The sequence below is a fragment of the Leptonychotes weddellii genome, chromosome 12, assembly GCF_054177405.1.
Source record: "Leptonychotes weddellii isolate Sample4059 chromosome 12, ASM5417740v2, whole genome shotgun sequence".
Classification (NCBI taxonomy): domain Eukaryota; kingdom Metazoa; phylum Chordata; class Mammalia; order Carnivora; family Phocidae; genus Leptonychotes; species Leptonychotes weddellii.
The window spans coordinates 52,580,487-52,588,748 of NC_138380.1; positions in this window are offsets into that span (position 1 = coordinate 52,580,487).

The following is an 8,262-nucleotide window of genomic DNA, read 5'->3' on the forward strand; positions in this document are numbered from 1 at the left end:
GAGGAAGGAGAGAGGGAGGCAGAAGGGAAGAAGAAAGACGAAGGAGGAGGGAGAGAGAAAGATGTTAGACTTCAGGGAAGTTTTAAGATTTGGCAAGGCCAGAAGAGTGTCATTGAGCCAAGGTCAGATGTCCAAAAAATCTAGCACATTCCCCTGGAATGTAGCTGCCTCAGTATCCCTACCACACTCAGTCATTGGCTGGAAACATCAGCATAAATGCAATGATGGATATCAAAGTATAACATTGAGACTAGCTTCAATTATGCTGTCCACAATAGATCTGAGATGTGCATTTTCTTGAAAAATAATTCTAACTACATTTTCCCCTTCTGCCCTAAAAATATTTCTGTAGTCACATTTCAAACCATCTTTCAATTTTTCAGTCCTCATCATTTATCAGGGAAGGAAATTCTCTAACTTCCTCTGGGTAATCCATTTCAGGTTTTAACAAACATTTAAAAACTCTTCATGGGGGTGCCTGGCTGGCTCTGTCAGTAGAGCATGTGACTCTTGATCTTGGGGTCATGAGTTCGAGCCGCATGCTGGGTGTAGAGTTTACCAAAAAAAAAGAAATGGCTGTTAAAAAATTTTAATAAAAACTTAAATAAATAAAAACTCTTCATGGTTTAGATTGAGCTTGACATTGTCTTAATTTTTTATTATTTTTTTGCCATTCAAGTTTTAGGTCAACATTTTTTTTAATAATTCAATACAAGGACTTCATTGTGTTCAATAAATTTTTTTTAAGATTTATTTATTTATTTATTTGACAAAAAGAGAGGGGAAGTGAGCACAAGCAAGGGGAACTGCAGGCAGAGGGAGAGGGTGAAGCAGGTTCCCTGCGGAGCAGGGAGCCCGATGCGGGGCTCAATTCCAGGACCCTGAGATCATGACCTGAGCCGAAGGCAGCTGCTTAACCGACTGAGCCACCCCGGCGCCCTGTGTTCAATAAATCTTAAGCAAAATGACTCCTAAGCTTTTGTACAGCATTGTTAACTGCTCTACCAAAAGACTTCCTGGGCTTCTCAGAAATACAAACATGAAATTAGATAAACATGAAATTGTTCATGCTCTTTTTATAGTCACATAAAATATCTGTGATATAGCAAATTTAAAATCACTTCAACTACAGTACACCTTGCTATGCTAAACCCCTGTATGTTTCCTGAAATATTATTAAATAAATCAAATGCCAATTTTTAAAATGTCTGTCAATGGTTTTAACTAAAACTGATCCAGGTAAATGATTTTTAATGACCAATAGATATTTTATTACACATTTTTTTTCATCCATTATTCCTCTGATATTCTTCTGTCTGCAGGACAAATAAAGGAAAGAACTGCAGAATCTTTCCTTTGAAATGATTTGTAATCTTTTGGATTCAGTGAAGCATAAGAAGGGAGTTACTTGGCCAAGAATAAGACAAAGAAGCTGATCAATAGCTGCTCCTCTTGTTCCAAGTCTATCTCTTCTGCTATTTTCCCTGTGTTACCCTTTTTGATGTTATGCCAGACCTTAGCAACTGAATACAACATATTCTTCCATCCTACAATAATATTGTTTCCCTTTTGCTATGCAGGGTGTTGCACTATTAATGTCAAAGGATTTCAAATAACAATTCATTTACAGAAGAGTTTTTCTTCTGACCACAAATTAAACTTGAAGGTTTTTTTTTTTTTTTTTTTTTGGCTTTTACCAACTTCTTTTTTTCCTTCCATTTGATGTCAACGGGACTAAAAGTATGCATATATAGGACCATCTTGTCATATGCTATGGCATGAAAATCTCAATTCTGAATTTCTGTGACTATTTTTAGTGGCATATTCAGCTATGGTAGCATTGCATACAATTCCAGGGCCTAATGGGCAAATCCAGCTTGACGGCCAGACAAATCCAACCAGACCACTGATCAGCTGCCTCTAATGAGGGGGTACAATCAGCTTTCAGGAGGGGATAATCCGCTTACTCTTTGCCTCTGTTTTCTCCACATCCTCCCTTCCAAATTTTTTTTTCATGGGCTATGTTAGTGATGTACCAATGAGAGTACAATTTGAAATGAACTGATATTTTTAAGGTTCCATCACACCTGAAAGAACTTTCTGGAAATCCACTGTATTGATTCTAAGGCCTGAATCTGTTTCCATTTTGAGTATTGTAAATCCGCATGTATTGTATTTATTTAGTCCAAAGGCTACTTCAGTAAATGCATAATTTTTATATCTGAAAGCTAATAATACTGTCTTAGTTAATACACATATATCAGAGAACAATAGGTAAAAATGAATAGGAAAAGATGCAATTAAAGGGGTCAACTGAGTTTATTTCAATAAGCTGTCATTATGTTTGAGGAAAAAAGAAGGAAACCGGACATTTATAAGGTGAACAAATGTTAAATTTTTTAAAAAAGTATCTTTTTGCCTCTTATCTATAAACAGCTTATGAGTTCTAAAAGTAAGACTGATATAGTATAATGCAGCTCCTGGTACAGTGGAAATCGTTCAAGCTGGAAACACTCAGATATCCATCAATACTGGAAATGGATAATGAAGTCATGCTACAATCACATAATGGAAATCTATCTTCAAACTGAAAGTGAACAAAATACAGCTACCTTGACAATATGGATACGTCTTACAAACACGGGGTTAAAAGAAAGTAGAAATACAAGACTGTATATTGTATGATTCCTTTTATATAAAGCTCAAAAACACCAATTCTAATGCAATATTTAGAGATGAGTGCCAAAGAGTCAAACTAGAAATAAAAGCAAGGGATTGAGAACCATAAATGTCAGGAGAGTCAAGAATTTGAGGAGGTATGTGTGGAAAGAGTGATTGGAAGATGGTAAAGGGGCACTCCTGGGGTGTGAGTAATGGTCCTAGAGGATCCCTTTGTGATTACACTGTGAAATAGTGGAGGAGGGGAGAAAAATTTACAACCTGAAGTAATCTCAGATTTTATATTATATAAACAATGTTCTTGTTATTCCAGAAAAAAAATAGTAAAACCATGTGTATTTTTCAAAATTGGTTTCTAGCACAAATTTTTCACTTGCACGGTAACTGTTTTTTAGGGAATGGAGCTGATAAATTGACCCTTGTCTTCACATCAGAGGGTTTTGTATATTAGCAGTTATTGCCATAAAGTGCCAACTGTGTCTTCATGATATTTTTGGCAAAGTCTACCAGGTACAATTTAGGGCAAAGAGACCTAGTTTTGGGAATTAAGTGTGCCAGAGTTAGGTCATATCCTGTTTACACAAGTTTAAATATACTGGCACACGTTGTTTAAAACTTTCCTGAAATAGGGAGCATGGTAAGTTTTCTGAGACTATACACTGGTCAGAAAATATTTTCATTCTTCTTTGTCATTTTATTAACAGCTCCTAGTATACTGACTTCCAGGTTGGAAATTGTTTCTCCTTGTAAGTTTGAAGGTCTTTCTCTAATAAATTTATCTTGCAGTGCTTTTGAAAAGTCCACAGTCTTTCTGATTCCTGATACTTTGAAGATTTTTTTTTACTGACTTATTTGAGAGAGAGAGAAAGAGAGAAAGAGAGTGCAAGCATGGGGAGGAGCAAAAGGAGAGAATCTCAAGCAGACTTCACTCTGAACACGGAGCCTGAACGGGGCTTGATCCCACAACGCTGAGATCACGACCTGAGCTGAAATCAATCAAGAGCCAGACACTCAGTCGGCTGAGCCACCCAGACGCCCCTCCTGATAATTTGCTTATGATAATTTGTATTTTTTTTTCTCTTTGGAAGCTTGTAAAATCTTCCCTTTGACCTCAGTTTTCTGAAAACTTGGAGGAACTCTTTAAGAATACCAAAGTACAAAAAAAAAAAAAAATGAACTTAGGTATAAAAAAATAATTGTCTAAAATGGAAAAAGAAAACAAATTCTAAATTTTTAAAATAAATGATAAGTACTACAAACCTCACAAAATGCCAAAAAAATCATATTGTTTTATTAACCACCTTATACAACTCTATAATACATTTTTCCTATATTTTGTCTACTTACTCTCTTCTTTATATGACAACCGTTTTGTAGCATTTTCAACAAAAAGGATAGAAGCGTAATTCAATCTTTCCTCTAGCATGGTTGATTGAAGTTTATTTTTATTATGAATAATTTAGATGAGCATTTTCTGCTTTACAACTTACAGTCACAATTCATTATTGGTAATGCTATATAAATTTGTGGAAAACCTCTCATCATTATCTACTTCTACAGAACGCATTACCCCCAAATTTAATAGCTTAAAACAATAACCATTTTATTGTATCTCACAATTTTATAGGTCAAGTATTTGAGCAGGGCTTGGCTGGCCAATTCTTCTGCTCCATATGGTATTGACAGGACCATTTGGTGATATTCAGGTAGCAGCCAGGCTGGTCTGGAGGGTCCATCCTTACAGGCTGGGGTTCACCTGGGACATCCTTTCTCCATGTCATTTCAGGGCCTCTCCATGCGGTCTCTGTGAATTTACCATATAGTGGCTCAGTGCTCTAAGAGCAAGATGAACACTAGCAATCCTCTTAAAGATGGGACTCAGAACTGGCACAGTATCACCTCCACTGGACTTAATGGGCAGAGCTGTCATAGGCCAGGCCAAATTCAAGGGAAGAGGGAAATAGACCCAAACTCTTGATAGGAGTGTGGCAAAGATTTTGTGGCTGTCTTTAATTATACCACAGTGTACTCAGCTTGGCATTTCTCACTTGAGATTTCTCATCCTGCTGCTACCAGTTGGAGGCAAATGTTAAGAGTGATCTGAAGGCTCAGACTGGCCAAACATACAAGGTGACTTCCTCACCACATGTCTGGAGCCTCAGCTGGGTGGCGGAAGCAGGTGGGGCATGCAGGCTCTTCACATGACTAGCATGAGCTTCCTCACATGGCAATCTCAGGGTAATTGGACTTCTTACACAATGTATTGCTGCTCCTGGAGTACACTTTCCAAGAGATCCAGGCAGAAGCTGCAAGACTTCTTAGAACGTAGCTTCAGAAGTCACCTCCATCAGATCTACCATACTTTATTGGTCAAAACCCTGAGGGGCACCTGGGTGGCTCAGTCGGTTAAGCGACTGCCTTCGGCTCAGGTCATGATCCTGGAGTCCCGGGATCGAGTCCCGCATCGGGCTCCCTGCTCGGCAGGGAGTCTGCTTCTCCCTCTGCCCCTCCCCCCTCTCATGTGCTCTCTCTCATTCTCTCTCTCTCTCAAATAAATAAAAATAAAATCTTTAAAAAAAAAAAAAACAAAAAAAAACCCTGATATGGCCAACCCTGATTTCAGGGGAGGAGACTTAGCCCTTATACAAGGTCATAGCCCCCACCAGGCACTGGGGACTATCTTTGATGCTAGCTGCTACCCCCTAACAAATTTCTTTCATTTCAAGGCATTTCATAATCTTAAATACTCTTGAATTGACAACACTCAATAAGTTTGCATTGATATCCATGTGTAGTGAAATATCAGGAGTTTTATGTAATTCTCTCTGATAGGAGAAAACTTCCATTTTGATGAGGTGTGGCTGAGACAAAATCTTCCATTTACAATTTTACATATCTGATGATTGAAAAAATTTTCTACAGACTTCTGGCCCCATACATCACAAACTTTGTTTCTCATATTCTTTTTGTGCTGGGTTCTATAGGATAAATCCATAATACACTATGACTTCTGGCACTGCACCTTCATGTTTCATGGGGTGAGGTGACACCATCTCAATATGAATTTTCCTGGAAGCCATTCCTACACAGGACTGGCTAAACTATATATGAAATATATATGGAATAACTAACTACATATGGAAGTGGCTGCAGGCTACAAAACTATTCACACTAAACCCAAACTAAATATATCCCCAACTCCACTTCCCCTAACTCAATCCAAATATGCTGACAGCTTCTACAAAACCATTCAACAAGAAGGAGCAGATTAACAGAGAGGGAAGTTGGCGTAGAGAGAGTCAGCTGATTAGGGTTAAAATATCGTATGTTCGCAAATTTCACAAAAACATTGAACTATTTGAACACATTGCTAGAATCCCTCCCAAAGCCTGCGAAAAGGTTTATTTATATTCTTCTCCACCCCACCCCCACCCTTCATCCCCGGTCTCTCTATCCATTCAGGATAGCTTTCCTAAGGTTTGCTGTGCTAGCGTCTAAAACTAGCCTCCTCGCTTCAGACTTTAGCCTGCTCACACATGCAAAATTCGAAGTCAGAACAGCTGTCTTCCATGCAGTGACCCAAGAGCCTGGAGAACATACACCTGCCGTTAAAGTCTCCAGTCAGAAGGGATCCATGCACCTTCTGCTCACTGTCCCTTGACTAGATGAATCGAATAATTGGAATAATTGCTGAACACCACTAACCTGGTCACATTATTCATAGAAGCAACCCCCATCTACCAGCCCCATTGCCATCTTTATCACAATGTTCCCAGGTCTTTTCACCTATCTCCCTATGCTTTATTAATATATCATAAATTTTGTGAGAGAAAGAAGCATATTAGTAAAGCTTAACATTTTGTTCTCTCCTAGTCTCAGCAAATTCTAGGCATTTGGTTCATGCATATTGAATGAATAAACAAATGCACAAAACATTGACACTATCACATGTTTATTACAAGATTTCTAGCCCCTACTTTCCATAATCACCCGAATAAAGTATAAGTTATAAAACTTATTTTTACCTATTCCTTCACTTGTTCTTTATGATACTCCAATGAGATCATTATAAAATTTTATGTTATTTACTCCATTTTAAGGATCACAAAGTTGAGGTTTTAGGGATCGTAAGGGATTCGTTATTGGGCACACAGTAGAGTTGCTTTGTTCTAATTCCAGGTCCCGATCTATATCTAGGGACAAAAGGATTCATTATTTTGTGCAGGCCTGAGTCACTCAAACCCTGCATTCCAAAGAAAAGCCAGTCTTGAGGACTGCCCTGGACCAGTTTCTCGGAGATGGTCTGAGCCCTTAGAATAGCTTACCTAAGTGTGTTTGTATGTCTGAGGCCATGGGCTATGTTGTTTTTATAGTAAATGTCTGTTTTGTTCTGGCAGGAGATGGGGACAGGGGAGGGACTGGAGTCTGAGTTGTGGTCAGTCACACTGGACTGCTCATCTATGTGACTGAACCCCAATAAAGACCCTGGACATGGAGGCTTAGGTGAGCTTCCGGGTTGGCAACACTTGGCATGTGTCGTCACACATCATTGTTGGGAGAATTAAGTGTGTCCCTGTGAGACAACCCTGGGAGGGAACTCTTGAAAACTTGTACCTGATTAGTCCTGGCCCTCTCCCCATGTACCTTTTTCCTTTGCTGATTTCAGTCTGTGTCTTGTCACTGTAAGAAACCACAACCATGCATATAACAGCCTTTCTGAATCTGTCTAGTGACTCATGGGGCCTGAGGGTGGGTTTGTCCCCCCCACCCACAATATCTAATACACAATGCTAACTACGCTGCCAGGTCCTAAAGTATGTTCATTGTAAACTTATGTTTTCAGTCGGAAAATAAATGCTTTTCATAATTAACATTTGTATAATAAAACATTCCAGTGCTAATTTCTAGACATACATAGTTTTAGATTTGGAGTTTACTTACAAAACAGCACAAATAAGAGAGTTTTCAATCATTCTTGTGTTTCTTAGCAAGCATAAAGTAAACTTCCAGTTCTAACCAATTATCTTAAGGCAAAATGCAGTAAATAAGTTTATGCTGCTAAAAGTAAGTCTAATTATTGCCTCATTTTTTTAGAAAATCATAGGAAATACGACTATTATATTTATTTAGAGAAGTGGTTTTGACATGTGGCATGATATAAATACCACTGATTTGGGAGTCTATAAATCTTGTTTTAGCCACGGATTAGACCTTGGTTAAGCCTGACCCTCAGTTTACTCATCTATAACCTGCAATTATACTCTTCTTGTAATACCTCATTAAATCACAGTGAAGAGAAAACGAGATAAAACATAAAGAAAAAAATCTAAAAACATGAAAGCAGTATGTGAATATAAAACCTTGTTATATATTCTCAACTTAGGAGCAACAAAGCAGTATTTTCAGTGTAACTCATTTGTGCTCTTAAGTGGACTCTTATAGTAGTTACTGAATCCTTAACCATGAAACTCAGACTTAAAAACTTAATAATTTTAGTCATAAAAATAACATATACTTCTGTTGTTAAACTATAGACCCAGTGGCAAGGCTGGGTAAGGAAAGGATGTTTTATATATTAATTTA